Source organism: Acomys russatus, chromosome 21 (assembly GCF_903995435.1).
Source record: "Acomys russatus chromosome 21, mAcoRus1.1, whole genome shotgun sequence".
Lineage (NCBI taxonomy): Eukaryota > Metazoa > Chordata > Mammalia > Rodentia > Muridae > Acomys > Acomys russatus.
The window spans coordinates 2629621-2655862 of NC_067157.1; the positions used below are offsets into that span (position 1 = coordinate 2629621).

The 26242-nt window shown below is 36.9% G+C and overlaps 1 pseudogene; it reads right to left on the reverse strand.

Annotated features, from left to right (window-relative positions):
* Window positions 1-24976: 24976 nt before the first annotated feature.
* Window positions 24977-26001, reverse strand: LOC127204912 (pyruvate kinase PKM-like; annotated as a pseudogene).
* Between the last annotated feature and the right edge of the window lie 241 nt (window positions 26002-26242).

Sequence of the window (26242 nt, forward strand, 5' to 3'; positions counted from 1 at the left end):
GAAGGGGTAGGGGCAAATGGCAATGTTTGGACAGTGAAAAGGAAAGAAGAACTGGTTTTTCTTACACCGATTGTTTAAAAAGTGGCTATTCTTTTTTTTTCTGTACTTTACATGTGGTTTAGAACCTAACCCAGAAAATTATAAGACATAAAAAGACAATATAGTTTTAATTTACCTTAAATGTATTAGCAAATAAATTACAGCTACTAAGAAAAGTCTATATTCTCCAACAGTGCAATTCTGATTAGGTTTTAAAACAGCATTGATTTAAAAGATAAAGGAATCCAGAAATCTTCTTATGCTTCCCAAAATTACAGACTTAGCACAGGGAAATTACATACTAGAATACATTTCAGTATGTAAAGTGCATGAAAACTGTGTTGTCTGTTTCTGGAGAATGAAGTATCATTGACTCTAATGACAGGTCCTATATTTTGTCACTTTATTCATAGTTTTTATTATTTGTTTGTTTAGCTTTTTGGGACAGCCGTGGCTGTCCTGGACTCACTTTGTAGACCAGGCTGTGCTCAAACTCACAGTGATCTGCCTGCCTCTGCCTCAGAGTGCTGGGATTAAAGGCATGTGCCACTATGCCCAGCTTTATTCATATTTTTTACTCAAATTCTTTAGCAATTCTAAATAATATAAGCTGTAGGCATTTACATTATGATGCCCTTAACTTTAGATCACTTCACTAAGATGGTTTTCTTGTGAGGCAGTTTTTCACTGTTTCTCAGAGATATGTAAGCAAAGTCTCTTTCGAAATTCTGACCTACATGCATTTCCTTTAAATGGAGTGATTCTGAAGAATGAGGCCTTAGGGATATAGCACTACCTAAGCTGTTCATTCTGTGTCAAGGAAAACATAAATAAAATTTTCCCAGGTAGCACGTTTTTGTGATGCACTGTAAATAGTTTTGTGATAGATGAGTCCTAGCAAAACACATTGACTCTGTTAGAACAGTCAAAAAACAGATTTAAGTAAAAAAAAAAAATACACCCTATGGTACACAAAGACATTATGTTATAAAACTTTGGGTGATGACCTTTCTGTTTGTGGCAAGATGGAGAACATGTTTAAATGTTGTATATAATGCCATAGCACCTTGTAAAAACATATTCTTTCTGTGAGAAAATGTAAGCAGTGTGGAGTTGATCAAGCCTACAGCACAACTTGGTCATTTGAAATATAAAGTATGTGTAAGACTGTGTATATCTACTTTTTACATATGTTTGTATTCATTTTATAGCTGGATCACAGTGCCCACCCCTCATATCCTCCCAGTCCTACCCTCACATCCCTCCCTCATTTCCCTATCCCTTTATCCTCAGAGAAGAGGAGTTCCTCTATGGGTACCACCCACCATGGTACATCAAGTCATAGCAGGATTAGGCTCATTGTCTCCTACTAAGGCCAGACAAGGCAGCTTAGTTATATGAAACAGAATTAGAGACAGCTGATGTTCTAATCTTTAGGAGACTCACATGAAGAATAAACTGTATATTTGCTACATATGTGTAGGGGGCCTAGGTACAGGCCATGAATGCTGTTTGGTTGGTGGTTAAGAGTCTGTGATCCCCCATGGGCCCAGATTAGTTGACCCTGGATATCTTCTTTTGGTGTTTTTGATCCCTCTGGCTCCATCTGTCCTTTCTACCACTCTTCATGAAACTCCATGATCTTGGCCTACTGTTGTGGGTCTCTGCATCCATTTCAATCAGCTGGGATGTGAAGCCTCTTAGAAGACACTTATGCTAGGTTCCTGTCTGCAAGTGTGGTAGAGAATCATTAATAGTGCTAGAGGTTGGCCCTCTCAAGTTGGTGAGGTCATTCCTTTGCATTTCACCAACTTTGCTCCATCTTTATTTCTACGTTTTTGGAAGAGAGAACAAGTTTTGTGTTGAAGGTTTAAAGGGTGGGTTTGTGTCTCCCTAACTTCACTGGAAGTCCCACCTGGCTACAGGAGGTAGCCTCTTCAGAATACACATACCCTACTAGTACAAATGTCAGCTAGGGTCACCCACCCCCACCTAGGCTCCTAAGAGCCTCCTCAGTCCCAGCAATGTGCCTCCCACTAATTTCCATTCTCTCTTCCAGCCTTCTCTCCAACTCCAATTCCCACCACTGTTCCATTCTCTATCACTCTCCTATTCAGTATTTCAGATGTCTATTGTATTTCCTGTTCTGAGTGAGATTCATTTACCCTCGGCCCTCCTTGTTACTTGGCATCTTTAGGTCTGTGGTTTGTAGTACAGTTATTTTGTATTTCTGGCTAAGATTCCCTTATGAATGAGTACATGTGTAGTGTGTCTTTCTGAGTCTAGGTTACCATATTCATGATATTTTCTAGTTCAATCCATTTGCTTGCAAATTTCATGAGCCCTTTTCTTTATTCATTCTTTGGTTGAAAGACATCTAGATTGTTTCCTGTTTCTGGCTATTACAAATAAAGCTGCTATGGACATCATTGAGCAAGTGTCTTGTAGTATGATGGATCATCTTAAGGTAGAACTATTTCTAGATTTCTGAGAAACTGCAGATTCATTTTTAGAGTGGTTGTGCAGGAAGAGTGTTACCCTTGCTCCACATCTCATCAGTATGTGCTATGACTTGAGTTTTTGATCTTAGTCATTCTGATGGGTGTAAGATGGGCCCTCAAAATCATTTTGTTTTGCATTTCCCTAATGTCTAAAGACACTGAATATTTCTTTTTTCAGTTTATTAAAAATACTTATTATTTTGAATGGGTGTATATAAATCTAAGCATATATTGGTGAACCATCCAATAGAAAGAAAATATAAAGCATTTACACAATTAAAAATATTTTGCCATATTAAGAAAAGTAAAAATAAATACTTTAAATATTTTGTAGCATAGTCAACTTACAACATTATATCCAAATGGAAACCCAAGAAAACATTGAGATCTTTTATTTTCTTTTCTCTGTTATCTGTAAAATGTCCATTTAAGATACATCAGCCTACTTTACGTTTTTAATAAATAAAGTGAAATGAATCCATGCTAAAGTGTTGTTTACAGGAAAAATATTATTCCTTATTTTAGCTTTCATAATGCAAGAACTTGACATAAGTGTCTTCTAAGAGGCTTCATCCAGAAACTGATGGAAACAGATACAGATTCCCAGATCTAAACAGTAGGCCAAGCTTGGGGAGATTTTTGGAGGAGTGTGAGGAAGAATTGAGGGAGCCAAAGGAGCCAAGGGCACCAAAAGAAAACCTACAGAGTCAACTATCCTAGGCCAATACAGAAGAGGTCACAGTGACTGGACTAACAGTCAAAGAGCATGCATGTGATGGACCTAGACTTCCTACACATAAGTAGCAGAAGTACATCTTGGTCATCTTTTGGTTCCTATAACAATGAAAGTAGAGTCTTTCTCTGACTCTGTTTCCTGCCTTTGCATCCCTTTCTCCTGGCTGATGTGCCTGTGGCAGGCCTCCGTGGGAGAAGATACACTTAGTCTTGCTGTGACGTGAGATGCCAAGGTTGGTTGGTACCCCTTAGTGTGGAGAGGGTTGAGATAAGACTGAAAAATGATTAGATAAATAAATAAATGAAGAAAATTAAGAGCATTTTTTAAGTGCTTCTCAGCCACCAAAATTTTTTCTTGTGAATTTTTTTTAGCTCTGTATTCCAGAGTACAGTTGATCACATGCCCCAAAGTCAACAACATAATAGGGTCACTTAAAATATGAGGTAGGTCTCTTAAATTTGTGCATTTGGCTTTCTATGGTACTTGAAAATGATGCTTTTGTTAACCTATTCCAGATTTCATTTTTGTTAGATGTTTATAACATTCATCCCTTTAGATTGAAAAAAATAATTTTTCACTGTAGTTATGTTTTTAATTTTTTACTTTTATTGAATGTATGTCATGTATCAAAGTCGACTCCTCACTCCAGTAAAATAAAACAAACAGACAGACAAAAAAATTCTTGTCACAGAAGCTGTAGTGTATCATGCAGTATAGTCTTTTGTCCACATATATTTACTTTCTTTTTTGAAAAATTTATTTTATTAATTAATTCTTAATCTCAATGGTTATCCCATCCCTTGTATCCTGCCATTCCACCCTCCCTCCCACTTTTCCACTTATACCCCTCCCTTATGACTGGGCCTGAGGGGGACTTCCTCCCTCTTTATATACTCATAGGGTATCAATTCTCTTCTTGCTATCCTGCTATCCTTCCTGTGAGTGCCACCAGGTATCCCATTCCAGGGGTTGTGGTCAAATATGAGGCACCAGAATACATGTGAAAATCATACCCCACTCTCTACTAGATTGTGAAAAATGTCCTGTCCATAGGCTAGATCTGAGTAGGGGTTTGAAGTTTACAGCCTGTATTGTCCTTGGTTGGATCCATAGTTTGAGCTGGGCCCAAACATGACTTTCATAATGTTCTTCTTATAGGATTCTAGAAACCTCTGGATCCTTCTACTTTGTTATTATCCCATGCTTCTCTCATCTAGAGTCCCAATAGGATGTCCTCCCCTCTGTCCCAGTTTCCTGGTAAGTGAAGATTTTCATGGAATATGCCCATTGGGCTAGTATGCAGATATAAGTGGTATATACCATTTGACTCTTTCTGCTTCTGGGTTAACTCACTCATTATGATCATTTCTAGTTCAATCCATTTGTCCAAAAATTTCGAGAAATCCATGTTTTTAATAACTGAGTAGTATTTCATTGTATAAATGTACCACAGTTTCTTTATCCATTCTTCTATTGAGGGACACTTAGGCTGTTTCCATGATCTGGCTATTATGAATAAGGCTGCTATGAACATGGTTGAGCAAATTTTCTTGTGCACTAGAACATCTTCTGGGTATATGCCATGGAGAAATCACCAGATAGATTTCCAAAGTGGCTGTACTAGTTTGCATTCCCACCACCAATGAAGGAGTGTTCCTCCTCCCAGCATGTGGTATTGCTTGAATTTTTGATCTTAACCATTCTGATGGGTGTAAGATGGAATCTCAGAGTTGTTTTGATTTTCATTTCCCTGATGACTAAGGAGGTTGAGCATTTCTTTAAGTGTTTCTCAGACATTTGATATTCCTCTGTTGAAAAATCTCTGTTTATTTCCAAGCCCCATTTCTCAATTGGGTTATTTGTTTTGGTGTTGTTTAATTTCTTGAGTTCTTTATATATTTTGGGTATTAGACCTTTGTCAGATGCAGGGTTGGTGAAGACCTTTTCCCAGTCTGTAGGCTGTCGCTTTGTTCTCTTGACAGTGTCTCCTGCCTTACAGAAGCTTCTCAGTGTCATGAGGTCCCACTTACTAATTGTTGACCTTAAGGACTGGGCTGTTTGTGTTCTGTTCAGGAAGTTGTCTCCTGTACCATTATGATCCAGGCTCTTCCCCACTTTTTCTTCTAACTGCCTTAGTGTCTCTGGTTTTATATTGAGGTCTTTGATCCCCTTGGATTTGAGTTTTCTGCAAGGTGACAAATATGGATCCAGCTGTATTTTTTTACACTTAGACATTCAATTAGATCAGCATCATTTGTTGAAGATGCTATTCTTTTTCCATTGAATGGACATGGCTTCTTTGTCAAAAATCAAGTGACCATATGTGTGTGGATTCATATCTGGGTCGTTGATTCAATTCCACTTATCAACAAGCCTTTTGCTGTGCCAGTACCATGCTGTTTTAATTACTGTTGCTTTATAGTACAGCTTGAGATCAGATATGGAAATTCCTCTGAAGGATCCTTTATTATACAAGATTGCTTTAGCTATTCTGGGTTTTTTGTTTTTCCACATGAAGTTCATAATTGAACTTTCAATGTCTTTAAAAAATTGTGTAGGTATTTTGATAGGGATTGCATTGAATCTGTAGATTGCTTTTGGTAGGATGGCCATTTTTACTATATTAATTCTCCGGATCCATGAGCAAGGAAGATCACTCCATCTTCTCATGTCATCTTCAATCTCTTCCTTCAGAGTTTTGAAATTTATTTTAAACAAGTCCTTCACTTTCTTGGTTAGAGTAACTCCTATATATTTTATATTGCTTGTCGCTAATGTGAAGGGTGTGGTTTTCCTAATTTCTTCCTCTGCAAGCTTGTCATTTGTGTATAGGAAGGCTTCACACTTTTTTGAGTTAATTTTGTATCACACCAATTTGCTGAAGATGTTTATCAGCTGTAGTAGTTGTCTGGTGGAATTTTGAGGGTCACTTATGTACACTATCATATCATCTGAACATAGGGCTAATTTGACTTCCTCCTTTCCCATTTGGATACCTCTGATCTCCTTTTGTTGTCTTATTGCTCTGGCTAGAACTTTAAGTACTATATTGAAGAGATATGGATAGAGTGGGCAGCCTTGCCTTGTTCCCGATCTTAGAGGAAATTCCTTGAGTATCTCACCATTTACTTTGGTTTTGGCTATTGACTTGCTGTATATAACCTTTATTATGTTGAGGAAAGTGCCTTGTATCCACGATCTCTCTAAAACTTTAAACATGAATGGGTGTTGCATTTTATCAAAGGCTTTCTCTACATAAAGAGATAATCATGTGGTTTTTTATTTTCAGTTTGTTTATATGGTGGATTACATTGATGAATTTCCATATATTAAACCGTCCCTGCATGCCTGGAATGAAGCCTACCTGGTCATGTTGAATGATATCTTTAATGTGTTCTTGTATTCGTTCTGTAAGTATTTTATTGAGTATTTTTGCATCAATATTCATAAGAGAAACTGGTTTGAAATTCTCTTTCTTTGTTGGGTCTTTGTGAGGTTTAGGTATCAATGTGACGATGACTTCATAGAATGAATTTGGTAGTGTTCCTTCCATTTTTATCTTTTGGAGTAGCTTGAAGAGTATCAGTATTAGCACACCCTTGAAGGTCTGGTAGAATTCTGCATTGAAACCATCTGGCCCTGGACTTTTTTTTTTTTTTTTTTTTTTTTTTTTTTTTTGGTTGGGAGACAATCAATGATTGCTTCTATTTCTGTAGGGAAAATAGGACTATTTAGCTTGTTTATCTGTTCTTCACTCAACTTTGACAAGTGATATTGATCAAGAAAATCGTCCATTTCTCTTAGATTTTCAAATTTTGTAGCATAAATGCCTTCGAACTAGGATCTTATGATTCTCTGCTTTTCTTCATTGTCTGTTGTTATGTCTCTCTTTTCATTTCTGATTTTATTGATTTAAATACGGTCTCTCTGCCTTTTATTCAGTTTGGCTAATGGTTTGTCTATCTTGTTGATTTTCTCAAAGAACCAGATCTTTGATTTGTTCATTCTTTGGACTGATTTCTTAGTTTCTAATTTATTAATATCAGCCCTGAATTTGATTATTTACAGATGTCTACTCCTCTTGGGGGTTTCAGCTTCTTTTTTTCCTAGGGTTTCCAGCTGTGTCCTTAAGTTGCTTATGTGCAAAGTTTCCAATTTCTTTTTAAAGGCACTAAGAGCTATGAAATTTCCTCTTAGCACTGCTTTCAATGTAGCCCACAAATTTGTGTATGTTGTTCCTTCATTTTCATTGAATTACAAGATGTCTTTAATTTCTTTCTTTATTTCTTCCCTGACTCAGATGTCTTTTAGCAGAGAGTTGTATAGTTTCCATGTACATGTAGGCCTTTTGTTATATCTGTTGTTGTTGAATTGCAGCCTAAGACCTTGGTGATCTGATAGGATACAGTGTATTATTTCATTCCTCTTGTATCTGTTCAGGCTTGCTTTGTGACCTACAATGTCATCAACTTTGGAGACTGTTCCATGGGGTGCAGAGAAGGTATATTCCTTCTTGTTGGGGTGAAAGGTTCTATAAATATCTGTTAGATCCATTTGATTCATGGCATTGGTTAATGGTTTTATTTCTCGGCTTAGTTTCTCTTCCAATGACCTATCCTTCAGTGACAGTGGGGTGTTGAAGTGTTCCACTATTATTGTGTGGGGATCAATATGCAGTTTAAGTTTCATTAACAGATCTTTTACAAATGTGGGTGGCCTTTTGTTGGGAGGATAGATGTTCAGATGTCATCTTGGTTGACTTTAACTTTGATGAGTATAAAGTATCCTTCCTCATTCCTTTTGATTAATTTTGGTTAAAAATCTATTTTTTTAGATATTAAAATGGTTATGCCTTCTTGTTACTTGTGACCATTTGCTTGGAATATTTTTTTCCAACCTTTTACTCTGAGGTAATGTCTATCATTATTGGTGAGATGTGTTTCTTGAATGCAGAAGAATGTTGGATATTGTTTATGTATCCATTCAGTTATTCTGTGTCTTTTTTATTAGAGAAAGGAGACCATTGATGTTGAGAGATAATAATGACCAGTGACTGTTAAGCATCTTAATTTTGATGTTGGTTCCAGTCGATCGTTTGTGTAGTTGTGTTTTTGCCATGGTATAGTTATCTATTTCCTGTGTAGTTTTGGTTGTAGCTTGTCCCTTTGGGATGGACTTTTCCTTCTAGTACCTTCTGTAAAGCTGGATTTGTGGATACATACTGTTTGTATTAGCTTTTGTCATGAAATATTTTCTTTGCTACATCAATGGTTATTGATAGTTTTGCTGGGTAAAGTAGTCTGGCCTGGCATCTGTGGTCTCTTAGACTTTGCAGGATCTCTGTTGAGGTCCTTCTGTCTTTTATGTTTTCAGCTGAAAAGTCTGGTGTAATTCTGATAGGTTTGCCATTAAATGTTATTTGGCCCTTTTGCCTTGCAGCTCTTAATATCTTTCTTTGTTCTGTATATTTTGTGTTTTTTTAAATTTTTTTAATTAATTTATTCTTGTTACATCTCAATGGTTATCCCATCCCTTGTATCCTCCCATTCTTCCCTTCTTCCCAGTTTACCCTTATTCCTCTCCCCTATGACTGCTCCTGAGGGGGATTTCCTCCCCCTGTATATGCTCATAGGGTATCAAGTCTCTTCTTGGCTACCTGCTGTCCTTCCTCTGAGTGCCACCAGGTCTCCCCCTCCAGGGGAAATGGTCAAATATGAGGCACCAGAGTACATGTGAAATTCGTACCCCATTTTCCACTCAACTGTGGAGAATGTTCTGTCCATTGGCTAGATCAGGGTAGGGGCTTAAAGTTTACCGCCTGCATTGTCCTTGGAGGTACCTTGAGCAGGACCACTGGGCCCAAATCGGCCTAGCATAATGTTCTACTTGTAGGTTTCTAGGACCGTCTGGATCCTTCTACTTTGCTATTCTCCCATGTGGGCAATTTTTCTTTTCTGGTCTATTCTATTTGGTGTTCTGTAGGCATATTGTATGTTTATAGGCATTTCTTTCTTCAGATTGGGGAAGTTTTCTTCTATGATTTTGTTGAGAGTATTTTCTGTTCCTTGGAGTCTGGCATCTTCTCTTTCCTCAGTGCCTATTAACCTTAGATTTCTTTTCATGTTGTCCTTGATTTCTTGGATGTTTTGTGCCAGGATTTTTCTAGATTTATCATTTTCTTTAATGGTTGCTTCAAGATCTATGATTTTATCTTCTAGACCTGAGATTTGTTCCTCCATCTCTTGGATTCTGTTGGAAAATCTCGTCTCTGTGTTGCTCGCCTTCTTCTCTGAGGTCTCCTGTTCCCATTTTTCTTCTGTCTGTGTTTTTTTCATTGAATCCATTTTAATCTTCAGATCCTGAACTAATTTTTTTTTTATTTCTTTCATCTGATTCTTTGTATATTCCTGAGTTTCTTCCATGGCCTCTTTATAGGGCTTCAGAGTTTGAACCCTTTTATTTATTTCCTTCTTCTGATTGTTTGTTTTTTCCTGAAAAATTTCCAGTGCCACTCTACTGGCTTCTTTTATGTCTTCCACCTGTTTGGTTGTGTTTTCCTGCATTTGATTATGAATTTTATTTGTTTCCTCCATTATCATCCTCATTACTAAGGATTTGAAATTATTTATTTATTTATTTATTTATTTATTTATTTATTTATTTATTTATTTGTATTTCCGTTGTGTTTGAGTTCTCTGGGTTGTTTTGTTTGGCATTGCTGGAATCTGGAGATGCCATATTGTTTTTTTTTGTTTGTTTGTTTTGTTTTTTTTTGTTTTGTTTTTGTGTGTGTGTGTATGCTTTTATGCTGTCCTTTAGACATCTTCCCATCTCTTTTTTTTGGGGGGGGGTAGCTTCCAGAGTTGGGTGGAAGGAGTGTGATGATAGATTCACCTGTTTCTCATGAGTTCCCTAGGCTGGAAGCTGTGATGCTTCAGTGGTCTGGATAGCAGGAGGCTAGCCCTCTCTCTTTGGTCTCTCACAGCCAGTGATCCTCAGCTTCCTTGTACTGTGGGTCCTGCAATCGTTCTGGGTCTCTGAATGTTTGTTGAGTCAGGCCAAAATGTCCATAGCCTTCTGGGTCCCCTTGTAGCACTGGAGCTCTCCAGGGACTGAAACAGGTAAGGTGGAAGTTGTCTGACGGACAGTCTATTTCCTGTCACCCTGAGAATTCCTTAGTTCTTGAGCTTTGGTGCTCTGCTGGTCTGTGGTTCCTGGTAGGGTTTGAAGACCCAGACTGCTTGCAGAGTCCAAGTTAGTGTCACAGGGCCCAAACTCTCCACTCACTGAATCCAGTTCATGTCTCTGGGCCCAAATGGGTCTCAGAGCCTATTCCATGCACCTAGTCCAGTTAGCGCTGAGTCCAACCAGGGTCTTGGGCCCAAAGTGCACACTGAGCTTGAGGAGATCAGTTAGGGTCCTAGGGCCCAAACTTCCCACTGAGTCCAATCAGAGTCTCAGGGCTGGGACTGCCCACCCAGTCCATCCAGGACTCTGGGCCCAAACCACACCCTGAGCTCAGTTAGGTTCTCTGGGCCCAAATTGCCTGCCAAGCTCAGCTAGAGTTTCTGGACCCAAATTGCCTGCCAAGTCCAGCCAGAGTCTCAAGGCTGGGACTGTGCCAAGCTCAGCTAGAGTCTCAGGGTCCAAACTGCCTGCCAAGTCCAGCCAGGGACACTGGGCCAAAACCACATGCCGAGCTCAACTAGATTCTCAGGGCCTGAACCATCTGCCAAGCTCATCTAGGGACTGTGGGCACAAAATGCATGCAGAGTCCAGCCAGAGTTTCCAGGCTGGGACTGGGTGCCAAGCTCAGCTAGAGGCTTTGGGCCCAAAGTACATGCCATGGTCAGTTACAGTCGAAGGGCTTGAACTGCTTGCTAAGCTCAGCCAGGAATTCTGGACCCAAACTGTGCACCGGGTCCAACCAGAGTCTCAGGATCAGGACTGCGCGAAAAACTCAGCTAGAGTCTCTTGGCCCAATCTGCCCGCCAAGTGCAGTTAGGGACTCTGGCCACAAATTGCATGCCAAGCTCAGCCAGAGCTGTAGGGGTGGAATTGCGCACAAAGCTCAGCTAGAGTCTCTGGACCCAATCTGCTCACCAAGTCCAGCTAGTGACTCTGGGCCAAAACTGCGTGCTGAGCTCAGCCTGCATCTCATGGGATGAACTGCACACTGAGCTCAGCCTGTGTCTCAGCAGCAGAACTGCAGGCTGAGCTGAGCTAGCATCTCAGACGGAACTGAGTGCTGAGCTGAGCTAATGTCTCAGGCGGAACTATGCGCTGAGCTGAGCTTGGATCTCAAGGGCCGAACTGCACGCTAAGTCCTGTTTTGGTCTCAGGACACCACGCAGCACAGCCCCAATCCTGCCAAGAATCCCCTCTCCCACAGCAACTTCCACTGGCCACCACACCAATTGCCTCCACTGGAGGGCTCCAAGCTGCAAACCTCAGCTGCCATCGCCGCCACCGCCAATGCTGCCGCTGTTGCCACTGCCACTCAGATCCAAGAAAATCCAAGCTTCTCCCATGTGCAGGGGCCTGCAGGTCCTCTGCACCCTGGTCCCTTCGAACCATGGAGCATTCCTGCTGCAGGGTGTGGGGACCTCAGTGTTCCTGGTTCAGAATTCTGTGCAAATTTCTGAGTTGTTTACTGGAGCTTCTAAACATGGTCCACATTGCTTGCCACCATCTTGGATCTCATATTTACTTTCAAATGTTCACTGTTACGAGTCATGGATCTGGTTTGAGGCCTACACTATTGTTATCAGATTCTCACTAAGATTATTATAGAATAGCCGGTTGTTGCCTTGTATCAAGAAGATTTTTAATCTTTTAAAATACAGGGCTGGCCATTTCATGTGTTCCAGCAGGTCATATATCAGGTGGCAAGTGGAGGCCCCTCAAAGTCTTCATTGATTAGCCCTCAGAAACCATGGATGCTGGCCCAGCTCATCTTCTTGTCCTGGTGAACTTGTGGCTCTGTTGATTTGTGCCTGCCGAGTCTCTCGTTCCATTGCATGCTCCATCCATCTGGGCCCCTGCCTCAGTGCTGCCCCTAGTGTCCACTTCTGCAAGATCCAGCTCTGATCACTGAGCATGACCCCACCCATGAGAGAAGGTCCTTGAGGCCTCTGGTGTGGGTGGTGCAGTTCTCACTGTGGTTTGACTGGAACAGCACCTCTTCCTCAAATGCCACTTCCTTGGCTCACACTGCACCATCCTGCAAATTGAAAAGCAGTTGCTGCTGCTCTGACAGCAGCTCTGGGGGCCCTTGGAGCTCACTAGAGCTTGGTTCCCTCGTCATGCATCAAGAGGGCATGAACAATCCATATCATAGGATTTCCTACTTTCCAGGAAACATCAACACTGTGCTTTGGAGCTTTTGGTATGGTCCTTTGGTCACTGCTGTTCTGCAGAACAGACACAATGTGAAATCGATACCATCTTGGATTATCTTGACTTGAGTATATCTAATACATTGCAGTAATGTTTCCTACCAATCATACCACTCTCAGGGGTGAACATTCTGTGTAGCTCTAGAACACAAATTTTTTCTTCACAATGCTTTGAGAACTTCATCTTTCAAACCCCGTGGACCCAAGCCCTCTGCAGGGACCTGACCAACCTCACTATAGTTTCATGCTGTCTCCTTAATCATTTACTTTTTCGTCAAATTAATTTCCTTTCCTTATGAAAGTATTAGTTATTTTATTTGACATATCAATTGATGTAACTGATTTGAAATAATAATATAGAAGTGCCGTAGAAAAGACATTTACCCACAAATGAAATCATATGTGAAATATGCAAATATATATTAATTCAAATAAGGATATATATATATATATATATATATATATATTCTGAAAAAATGGGCACAATTCATATCTTTATAGTGTTTAAATTGATATTCTGATCATACCCTTCATTTTCTTCTCATCGAGCTCCCCCCACACACCCCTTTTTAAATTTTTCAAATTCATATCCCATTTTACTACTACTTGTTATACACAAGAGGAAGCAATGTAGGCAGGTAGTCTTAAGTAGAAACTACTAATAGGATGCATTTGGTTAGCTGGTAAAACAGACAGCAAGATTTGACTTAATGTTCTGTAAATACATATTAATTGGTGGAAGAAGTTTCTTCATGACAATAAGAATAATTTTTGAATAATCAAAAATAATTTGAGAATAAAATAGATATTAACTCATCAATGCAAACCATGCATATATATACATACTAATACACAACAATGTCAGTGAAAGAGAACTTGTGTATAAATTCATAGATATTAAAATGAGAAAGTAACAGATTTGACTCTATAGCAACGTTCACATGTGAAAACAAAAGCCACATGCAGTTACAAACCAAATCGAAAGATTCATGATAATTTAGTGATGTTTAGTACAAATATATAAATGATCAATGATCCTAATGATTAAGTATTAAGAATATCAAACATATATTTTCATATTATGTTACACTAAAAGTAAACAAAACAGCACAATGTAATTGAAAATAGCAAAGTATGATTGTGCATACTTACAATCCCAGAACTGAAGGCTATGGCAGACTTATCTCATTGAGTCCAGATTGTGCCACTCAGAAAGAACTCAAGGCTCCTTAACTCTTTAAATTTATGGACCCTTACTATGTAATTATACACACACACACACACACACACACACACACACACACACATATATATAATTTACCCATATGCAATTTTAAATATAGTTTATTGAGTTAATTTAGTGTTTCTTGTTAGTTTATGTGTTTAGATCTAACCACTTTATATTTGAATATCTGCCACAATATTTTTCCTTGGAGTAAATTGATTGTATACCTCTCTTCAGACTCCTTAGTTTCTTGTAACTATTCACTTAGGACTCAGACTTTGTGAGATTTTTATTCCCATCCACAATGGATTATTAATTTTTGGTGTCATTTCAAGTCTTGCTTAGGCTACTATATTAGTGACAGTTAATGGGTAAAATTTCCCTGTCATATATAGAAGGCATTATCTTTCAGGAGATATCCTGGTCATCTGGATCTTAAAATCTTTATGCCCAATTCCTTAAACCAGTATAATTTATAGCCTTACCCATAAATAAATAGAACCATCACCTATCTTCAGAGAAGTTTCTTAATAATTATAGATTAATACAGAAAGATGCAACTGATCAAAATAAAGAGAATAAAAGATTGTGTAGTACCCAATCCAAATAGATATGCTGACAATGCAAGTTCTAAGCAGAAGTCTTAAAGAACATCAGTAAAGAAATAAAATTCAGTGTATTAATCAGCAAGCAAGTCTTTCAGTTGAAAAGACAGCAGGCCTGAGTAAAAGCTGATTTCTCTACTTATCTCAACTTGTCTCTTTATCTCAATTTATCTTTTACAACCTTCAACATTTTCATAAAATAAATATTTAAACATTTTTTATGTCCTGTCAGAAGTACATCAAGTACATTACTTCCCATGAAACTTGCTAGGTCTATCATATTGTTAAAAGCAGAAGAAGCAGAACAAACTTTGTAGTTACTGATTATATCTGATAGTAAGAAATCAGGTATTTCTAGATACTTGTTTGTGATTAACAACTGGTTTAGCAACAGGAACTTATCTTTGTATTACAAACATTATATCCAAAAGCAATGTAAGCAATGTTTTATGTTTAATTTTGGTTAAGTGAATGTTAACTTCATTTCTTCTATTTCCTGCCATCCATCTTTCTAGTTCATCAGCTTAAAGTTATATTAACTATCTTCAACTATCAATTTGATATATATATAAAGTCATCTGAAGAGCTCTTATTTAAGAGATTAAATGGATCAGGATGACTCATGGCCATTGTCTATGAAAGATTAATTGATAATTGCTGTGTGTGTGATGACTCAGACCACTGTGCACAGCACCATGCCTAGGCACCTTTGCTATAAAACAGCTAACAGATCCACGTGTGGTGGCACGCACCTTTAATCCTGGCACTTGGAAGGCTGAGGCTGGCAGATATCTCTGTGTGTTCTAGGCAAACCTAACGTACAAAGTAAGTTTAGGACATCCATGGTTACACAGAGAAACCCTGCCTCGAAAAACAAAAACAAAAACAAACAAACAAATAAAAAACAAAAGCTATCAGAGCATGAGAAGGGAGGGAGCCATCAAGCAGTCTTCTTCCATGGTTTCTTCTTTAGTTCCTGCCCTCACGTGCATCTTAATTAATTTATATATGGTTTTGTTAAAAATTTCTTTGATCTAAAAGAAAGAGTATAAATAACAGGAGGAAGACATTTTATCTAGGTATGTCTACAACTGGTGGGTCAATATTTGGGGTTTGTATGATCGTGAAATAATTTGGCTTGGGGTTGAAACAACATCCTTTAGTGTTCTGCACAATAGATGTTTTTATGAGTATCCGGGAATGTTCAAGGCCCTGGATATGCTGCAAGTTTATCTGAGTAAAAACTGCAGATTACTGTTTCACAGGTAGCTGAAATACTCTTTGAATTTTAAGCAGAAAATAGAAACTTGGTTGCTGTCCAAATATCACCACTGGGAGTCTTGCCTGTTACATAGAAGGCTGGTTCAGGCTCCATATCTTCTATCACTAGTAATTCTCTCTAGGCTCATCCTCAGAGGTTAGACGAAGTTTCCACTGAAATAGTTGTTCTTATTGCTCCCCCATGTCCCCAGTTGCAGAAGTCCCTCTGAGTACATTCTCTCTGCACCCCACCACCACCTCATCTCACATGTTTCTATTGTTACCCACACTCAGTTCACTCACATAATTTATTCTACTTCTTCTTTCCAGGGAGATTCTTGCATCCATATTTGAGGCCTCCTGGATACTTATCCTCTGTACACATGTGGATTTTAGCATAATTATTCTTTGCTTAACAGCCAATATTCTCTTACAAAGAGGGATTATACCATATTTTTATTCCAGGGTCTGGGTTGCTTAGATCAGGATGATTTTTTTTTCTAATTTATCCATTTGCCTACAAATTTCCTGATGCCATTTTTTTTTTGAACAGCTTAATAATACTCCATTGGGAAAATGTATCACTTTTGTTTGTTAATCTATTCTTAGCTTAAAAGATATCTAGGTTGTTTCTAGTTTCTGGCTATTATGAATAAAACCATTATGAACATAGTTCCCATGGAACTGGTTGAACCATCCTTTGGATAAAAACCTAAGAGTGCTATACTTATCTTAGGGTAGATTGATTCCTAGTTTTCTGAGAAACCACCATATTGACTTCCAGAGTTGTTGTACATGTTTATCCCCCACAAACCCCAGCAGTGGAAGAGTGTTTCCCTTGCTCTCCACCTTTGACAGCATGAACTGTCACTTGTGTTATTGATGTGAGCTCTTCTGATAGGTATACGTTGGAATATTAAAATATCTTTTATTTACATTTCCCTGATATCTAAGGATGTTGAAAATATAATGTACCTCACCCATTTGAAGTTTCCCTTCTTTGTCTGTACCCCATTTCTAATTGGGTTATTTGGTTTGTTCACTCTTAGTTTCTTCATATATTGCCATGTTCTTTATATGTTTTGAAAATCAGCCCTCAGATATAGAGTTGGTAAATATCTTTTCGTACTCTATAGGCTACTGTTTTATTCTTTTGACCATATTCTTTACCTTATAAAAGATTTCAGTTCCATGAGGTTCCATTTTTAATTGTTGATCTTAGTGCATGCTTGCCTGGTTTTTTGCTGGGAAAGTTGTCTCCTGTGCCAATGCATTCAAGGCAATTTCTCACTTTCTCTTCTATCAGGTTCAGTATATCTTGTTTCATGTTGGGGGTCTTTGATCACATAGATTTTTTTGTGCAGAATAATACATATTAATATATTTGCCTTCTTCAACATGCAGACAGTTAAGCCAGCACTATTTGTTAAAGATATTTGTTGTTCCATTCTGTACTTCTTGTTTCTTTATTAAAAATCAGGAGACCATAGGAGTATGGGTTTAAGTTGAATTATCCAAATTGATTCTATTAAACAACATGTCTGTTTTTCTGTCCATACCACTGGTTTCTCTTTATTAAAGCTCTGCATTACAGCTTTCACTTTCAAAGTCTGCAAAGAAGTGGGTTGCAATTTTGATTGTCATTACATTAAATCTGAAGATTGCTTTTGATAGATGGCCATTTTTACTATGTTAATTCTATTTCTTGATGATAAAAGTAAATCTTTTGTTCTTATGATATTTTCTTCAATTTTTTTTTTGTCCAAAACATGGAAGTTTCTGTCATACAAATTTTTCACTCATTTGGATAGGGTTGTGCAAAATTATTTTTTATTGTTTGAGGTGTTGTTTTCTGAATTTATTTCTCAGTCTGTTTTTAATTAATATAAAAGAGTGCTACAGTTATTGTTTGGTTGTTGTTGCTTTTTCTTTTTAGTTAATTTTGTAAATAGCTACTTATCACAAGGTATCTGTCAGCTGTAGGAGTTCTCAAGTAGAATTTTGGGGTTTCTTATGACTACTACAAAATAATTTGTGAATAGTGATACTTTGACTTCTTTCTTTCCAATTTATACCCACTTGGTCTCCTTCAGTTTTTGTATTGCTCTAGTTGGAACTTCAATTACTATATTGAGTAGTAATATGGAAAGATTGGAACCCTTCTCTTTTTCCTGATTTTAGTGTAATTATTGTGAAATTTTCTCCACTTAATTTGGTGTTGACTATAGACTTGCTGTAAATTGTCTTTATGATGTTTCAGCAAGTTCTTTGTATCCATAATCACTCCAAAATTTAGCTATAGGACTGCTGTAATTTGCCTTCATTATGTTTGGGATATCCCTTGTATCCATACTCAGTTTATGAATTATATCATGAAGGGAAGTTGGATTTTTAAATGCTTTTTGGGAATTTAGTGAGATGAACATATTTGGTTGGTTGTTTTTCTTTCAATTTTTTATATGGTCTATTATATTGACTGATTTCCATATATTGAACTATCCCTTCATCGCTTGGATGAAGCCTACTTGGTCATGGTGGATGAATTTTTCATGCGTCCTTAAATTTTGTTTGCTAATGTTTTGTTGAGTACCTTTGTGTGTGTGTGTGTGTGTGTGTGTGTGTGTGTGTGTGTGTGTGTATGAAATTTGTATTTGTTTTTCTTCAAATATTTATGATTTGAGTATCAAAGAGAATGTGGCCTCATAAATTGAATTTGGCATTGTTCTATTTTGTGGAATAGTTGTGGAGAATTGGCCTTTACTACTTTTGAAAGTCTGGTAGAATTTTGTACTACAACCATCTATCACAGGCATTTTGTTTGGTTGAGAGACTTTTATTGACCGTTCCTATTTCCTTAAGTTTTATAGGTTTATTTAAGTTATTTATTTGGCCTTTATTTAAATTATATAAGTGATACCTATTACTAAAATTATCCATTTCATTAGATTTTATAATTTTGTTGAGTATACATTTTTAAAGTATGAGATAATGATTTTTTCTTTTCTTTTTTCTTTTTTTTTATTAATTTATTCTTGTTATATCTCAATGTTTATCCAATCCCTTGTATCCTCCCATTCCCCCCCCCCCATTTTCCCATTATTCCCCTCCCCTATGACTGTTCCTGAGGGGGATTACCTCCTCCTATATATTCTCATAGGGTATCAAGTCTCTTCTTGGCTACCTGCTGTCCTTCCTCTGAGTGCTGCCAGGTCTCCCCCTCCAGGGGACATGGTCAAATGTGAGGCACCATAGTATGTGAGAAAGTCATATCACACTTCTTAAAATTTTTTCCTTCAACTGTTGGTCTGTTTGTTTTACTTGGTGCACTGTAGAGAGCAAGGATTCCTTATAGTCACAGAAGAACAATGGAGAAACCAGGAAAGTTAAGCATACATCTTAATTCTAGAATGAAATGAGGTGCCTAGTTGTTTCTCCTGAAAGGCCAGGAGTGATGTAGTTTTACAATCAGATGATCATTTCCTGTATGATGATACAGATTCTTCTTTTATTATGTAGAATTTATGATTTTACTTCTTTCAAATCCTTTCCTGCTAAAGATTGAGTTTTGCTTTTAGGCTTTAAAACATATTCTTATGACTGCTGCCACTTTTGCTTTCCAACGGCCTAAGTGACTTCTTTGTTACCTTATGTCCATGCCAATTCTGACTCAAAATCATTATCTTTCCTCAGTCATTATCCCTAGATCCTCATCTTCAACACTAATACTAAGTCAAGAAGAAACCATCTTATGGATGAACCATATGTATTTTTTAAAAAGTGGCCAGTGCAAACAAGTCTTAAATTTTATTTCACTCATTGAGCTGAATTATTTTTTCCAAAGTATTTTTATTCCAGAATTGTGACATGGTCAAATATGGATAAAGTGTAACAATCTGAAACAGAATACAGAAGTCCTGGTCCTGGGCCCATCACAACAAAATTAGGTTGAGCCTAGTTTCATTCTTGACTACTTGTGGATCATCTTCTCTGTTTTGTAAGCTACAGGGAATCACTACATATTTGTTTAAGGGATTTATTAATTTCATCTAATTCTTGTTTGTTTTTTTTTCAACTTTTAAGGGATTTATTACAAGTTCCTTAAGAACATCTATCATACTCATAAATAAAGTTTTAAGGACATTTCTTATGCTTCAGTCATATTCATGACTTGTCCAGGATGGCCTATTTGAGTTAATGTAAGAGGCAATCCCTGCTCCCTTCCAAAACCATATCTGAATGGGGGTCTAGTTTCACTGCATGCATTTTTTATTAGTGCAGCAGTTTGTGCAGGACCCTTGGGTCAAGATCTACCTGTCTTAGTGGTGTTCTAAAACATCTGGGTCCTTCCATACACTCTCCATGCTCTTTGTCAAAAATCAAGTGTCCATAGATGTGTGGTCTTGATTTTCTTTCAATTGATCAACCAGCCTATTTCTATGCCAATACCATGCTGTTTTTATTACTGTTGTTCTATAATACAGCTTGAGATCAAGGATGGAGATGCTTCTAGAAGATCTTTTATTGTTCAGGACTTTCTTAGGCATTCTGGATTTTTTTTTCCATATGAAGTAGAGAATTGAACTTTCAAGGTCTATAAATAATTGTGTATGTATTTTGATAGGGATTACATTGAATCTGTAGATGGCCATTTTTACTATGTTGATCTTCAACATCAATGAGCATAGGAGATCTTTCCATCTTCTGATAACCTCTCCAATTTCTTTCATCAGAGACTTGAAGTTTATGTAATACAAGTATTTCATTTTCTTGTTTAGAGTGGTAAGATACTTTATAGTGTATTATTTGTTGCTATTGTAAAGAGTGTAGTTTATCTAATTTCTTCCTTAATTGGTTTGCCATTTGTATACAGGAGTACTACAGATTTTTTTTTTTTTTTTTTTTTTACTTAATCATGTATCCTGCCCCTTTGCTGAAGGAGTTTATCTAATTTAGAAATTCTCTGGTGAAATTTTGGGGCTCATTTATGTACACTAACATATCATATGTGAGTAAATATACTTTGACATCCTCCTTTCTGATAGAGATCCCTGTGATCTCCTTCTGTTGTATTTTTACTGTAGGTAGAACTTTATTGCTATAGCTAGAGCTATGTAGCTCCTCAAGTAGTATATTGATGAGATATTCAGAGAGTTGGCAGCCTTGTCTATTCCCTAATTCTTGTGGAATTTATTTCAGTTTCTCTCCATTTAATATGATGTTGGCTAATGCCTTGCTGTAAATAGCATTTATTATGTTTAGGTATGTGCTTTGTATCTTTGGTCTCTCTAAGACTTTAAACATAAATAGGTGTTGGGTTTTGTCAAATGCTTTTTGTGGCATCTAAAGTGAATATTGTGTGTTTTTTTTTCTTTCAGTTTGTTCATGCAGTGGATTACATTTATGGATTTCCATATATTAAATGATACCTGCATTCCTGGGATGAAGCCTACTTGATCATGGTGAATAATATTTTTGATATGTTTGCTAGTGTTTTATTGAGTATTTTTGCATCAATATTCATATAGAATTCAAATGTAGGATTATTCTTCATATGCGTTATTTACATTTCTACTCTAATATGAATGATTGTACTCACACAACTCAATTATAACACAAGGTTTACTTCCAATACTTTGAAAGTGCTATTGCAGGCTGCTTAGGATAATTAAGTAATACAAGTTTATTGTTAGTTGATCAAATCATGGTCATATCAATAAGTAGTCTATTTTTATGACAAGAATATACATCCTAGATTTTACAAATAGATAAGACTCTATAGCTAGATAAGGTAAAATAGACAAAGTCTTAAAAAAACTCAAAGATCTAAAGACTTTTCCATTTAAAATGCTTTTATTATTTTAACTATTCCTTGACCAAAAAAACAAGTTAACTCCTTACAACACCCAGCCTACCTCAGAGATGATGAGCACCAGTGAACCTCTTTATGGAGATGGCTTCAAATGTGGAAAACGAGCTACTGGAAAAATGTCCTACTTTTGGCCATTGACAAAATTCTGACTCAAAATGGGCAAGATGGATGCACACAGATTTGATGGACAAACACTGCCAATACAGGGTAAGGAAGTCCTCAGTAGTTCCTGTCTCACAAATATGTCTGCCAGATATATTGGCCCAGAAGGGTAAAGATGATGCTCCAATGTTATAGAGAGCTTTGAGTAACTGAACTGGCAGCAACCTGTCTATGGGATTTTCTCATTTTGGAAGTTGCAAACCTGCACTTCCTGTCTATTCATGTAATTAATTTTATTCCTTCTCAGGTCTCTGATGGAGCTGAAGATCTGATATTTAGTTTCACAATTAATGTTAACTGTTTAGTGTTTAAGATATTTTTAGGTCTAGGTAGATGTTTTAAGTTTATAAAGATGAAATATGAAAGACATTGATTTATAGTAAGAAGTTAAGATGCACCAAGACAGGAAAAATGTTTTGTTTAAGATTTCCAAATACAAATTGCCCAAAAACAATGAATTTAACATTTATTTAATATCTGATTGTTTTGTGATTTTTCTTGCTATAGGTAGTTTATTGTACATATGTATAGTGTTATGAATACATATGTAAAAAGGATAATTAACAACTCAAAAAAGAGAAATTGTGCTGAAATTATTTTTCTTTGTTGGGTATTTTTGTGTTTTAGGTATTAAGGCAACTGTGGCCTCATAATATGGGTTTGGTAATGTGCTTTCTATTTCTATATTGTGGAATAATTTGAAGTGTATTGGTATATGCTCTTCTTTTATGGTCTGTTAGAATTCTTTTCTGAAACCATCTGACTCTGAGCATTTTTTCCCATTGGGAGACTTTTGATGACTGCTTCTAATTCCACAGGAGATAGGATTATATAATTATTATATTTTTATCTGATCTTGAATCAACTTTGTCAAGTAGAATACATGAAGAAAATTGTTCCTTTCACTTACATAATCAAATTTTGTGGCACATAGACTTTTAAGTACTACTTAATGTTTCTTTGGAATTCCCCAGTGTCTGTTGTCTGATTTTGTTGATAGTGTCTCTATGGCTTTGCATTTTAGTTAGTTTGGCCAAGGGTTTGTCTATCTTGTTTGTTTATTCAAAAACCAGCTCTTAGTTTTGTTGTCTCTTTGTTTCTAGCTTATTTCAGGCCTGGGTTTGATTATTTCCAGGCATCTATTCTTCTTAGGTATGTATGCTTCTTTTTTCTATTGCTTCCAAATATGTTGTTAAAGTTCTTTTATGAAATGATTCCAGTATCTTTATGAAGTGCTATGAATTTTTCTCTTCCCACTGCTCTCACTGTGTCCCATAGATTTGTATATATTATAATATCATTTTCATTGGATTTTAGGAAGTTCCTACCTTCTTTCTATGTTTGTTCCCTGATCCACTTATAATTGAGTAGAGATTTGTTTAGTTTCTATGTGTGTAAGCCTTTTTATTACTTTTGTTGTTTTTGAGGCTTGCTTTGTGGCTTACTATGTGATTGAGTTTGGAAAAGTTTCCATGAGGTGCTGAGAAGAATGTATAATCTCTTTTGTTTGGGTAAAATATTCTGTAGATATGTATTAGATCCATTTGTTTCATGGTACCTGTTAGTCATTATTTTTCAGTTTAGCTTCCATTTCATTGATGTACTCTTTGTTGAGAGGAGCCTGTTGAAGTTTCCCACTATTAATATGTGTGGTATAAGCTTTATTAATGTTTCTTTTACAAATGTGAGTGCCCTTGTGTCTGGGGCATAGATGTTCAAAATTGTGATGTCATGTTGATTGAGTTGTCTTTTGATGAGGATGAAGTGTCCTTACTCATCTCTTTTTAAATTTGGGTTGAGAGTCTATTACATTACATATTAAAATGACTACATCAGCTTGTTTTTTGTGTGCATTTGATTGGAAGACCTTTTAATGGCCCTTTTGTTTCAAATAATGTCTATCTTTGTGGCTGAGGTGTGTTTCTTGTATGCAGTAGATTGTTAGGTTCTGCTTAAGCATCCATTCTGTTAGGCTATGTCTCTTTATTGGAGAGCTGAGACTGTTGATTGATGTTGAGAGTGAGTAATGACCAGTGATTTAGTTCCTTTTATTATGATGTTGGTTGTGGTAGTGTGTATCTAATTTGGTTTTGCTGAAGTGAAGTTCTCTATTTCTTGTATTTTCTTGAATGTAGATAACTTCCTTAGATTGGAGTTTTTCTTCTAGTATCTTCCATAGGCCAGGATTTGTAAATAGTTACTGTTTAATTTTATTTTTTCATGGAATATCATGTTTTCTCCATCTGTGTTTATTGAAAGTCTTGCTGTGTATAGTAGTCTGGACTGGTATCTGTGGTCTCTTAGCGTTTGCAAAACATCTTTCTAGAACCTTCTGGATTTTATGTATTCTGCTGAAAAGGCTGGTGTCATTCTGATTGGTTTTCTATTGTATGGTATTTGGACTTCCTTTAATGCTTTTTCTTTTATTCTGCATATTTAGTGTTTTGACTATTATATGGTGGGAGGATTTTATTTTCTAGTCTACTCTATTTGGTGTTCTGTAGCCCTCTCGTGTTTACAGAAATCTCTTTAAATTGGGGTAATTTTCTTCTATGATTTTTTGGAAAATATCAAAGAGATTATTAAATTGAAAATATTACCATCATAAAACATCCAATAAATCAAGGATATCCTTAAAAGCTAAATCTAAGAATAATAAAAATAGAAGAAAGGGGAGATGATCAGCTTCAATGATAAGAAAATATTTACAACAAAATCATAGAACAACATTTCCCCAACCTAAAGAAAGATGACATTAAACATACAAGAGGAGTACAGAACTGCAAATAGATTTGATGAGAAAAAGATTACTTCTGCCACATAATAATCAAAACAATAAATGTATACAATAAACACAAAATATTAAAATTGTCTGAGAGAAATGCCAAGTAAAATATGAAGGCAGACCTATCATAATCACATCTGACTTCTCAAAAGAAAGTATAAAAGCCATAGGGCCTTGAGAAATATCTTTCCTGACCCACAGAGAACACAGATATCCATACAGACTATTATACCAAGCAAAATTTTCCATGACTATAGAGGGAGAAAGTAAGATATTCCATGACAAAACTAAGTTTATATATTGTCTTTGTACATACTCAACCTTAGAGTAGATGCTACAAGAAAAACAACCCAACAAGTTAACTATATACACAAGAACACAGGATATATATTTAGCTCACTTCAGCAGTTTCTTGATCATTTTCTTCAGCATCTGTGTGGCATAGATGATACACTTCATGCTATGTTACATCCCTCAATCATTATCTTCTGAGCCACGAATACCTTCTTTACAGGAATCTCAATGCCTAGGTCTGCACAAGCCAGCATGATCCCATCACTGGTCTCAAACATCTCATCAAGCCTGTTGACATTCTAAATTTTTCTTATGATTTTGATATTCTTCCCCTTCTCTCCCAGGCCCTTCCTACATCGGTTGTCTTGTACATGAAAAATGTAAATTCCTTGTTTACATCATGCTCCACTCCAAACTTTAGATCCTGGCTGTCCTTTTCTGATATAGCAGGGAGGTCCACAGCATCTCTGGGGTGGTTTGTCCTCTTCTTGCTGCCCATGGAGCCATCATTCTCCAGCTCTCTTACCAGGAAGTCAGCACCATTCTCTTTCCCTGGCAGTGAAATGAGCCACTCATCCACATAAATATTGCTACCCACCTCTACCACCTTGCAGATGTATATATAATTCAGCCACAAGATGTTCTTGTCATATTTTTCAATTTATGCATTGTTAAGGGTGATCTTTAGAGAGGGTCCCATCTTCAGTTCCACTTCTACAGTTCCGTTGACCTTGATGAGTCCAGTCTGGATCTCAGGTCCCTTTGTGTCCAGAGTCACCACATCAGGCTGGTAGAGGATTGGATCAGACTCAAAGCTCTCTGTGGTGGCCTGGATCTTCTTGATGGCTTCTTCATAGTACTCATGAGATCCATGAGAGAAACTCAGAGAAGCTACTTTTATTTTAGACTTAATCATCCCTTTCAGTATCTCCACAGCTCAGAAAGAAGGACCAGTGGTATAAATGATGCCATTATTGCTGGAGGTGAGGGCTGAAGAGTCAATGTCCAAGCAATACATGTGTTCTAAGGAAAATGTGAGCCATGGCTGCAAGGAGCTTCTGAGTCTGAATGAAGGCTGTCGCTGCTTTGCTGTGTGGCTTCGGTGTGGTTTCTGAGGTCCTGGGCATACCCCAGATCCTGCTACAATATCTAGTTAGGACATCTGCAGTGTCTGCGACTCTTTACATAAACTTAAATGTTCTTGAACTCACTGAGATATACATGTCTCTCCCAAGTTCTGGGATTAAAAGTGTGAAATAGCACACCAGAAGTAAAGTAATTAGTAAACTCTACATTTTGTGAATTGAAGTTTACAATTGCTGTCAAAAGATTAATACACACAAAACATGTTTTAAGAGAACTGCAATT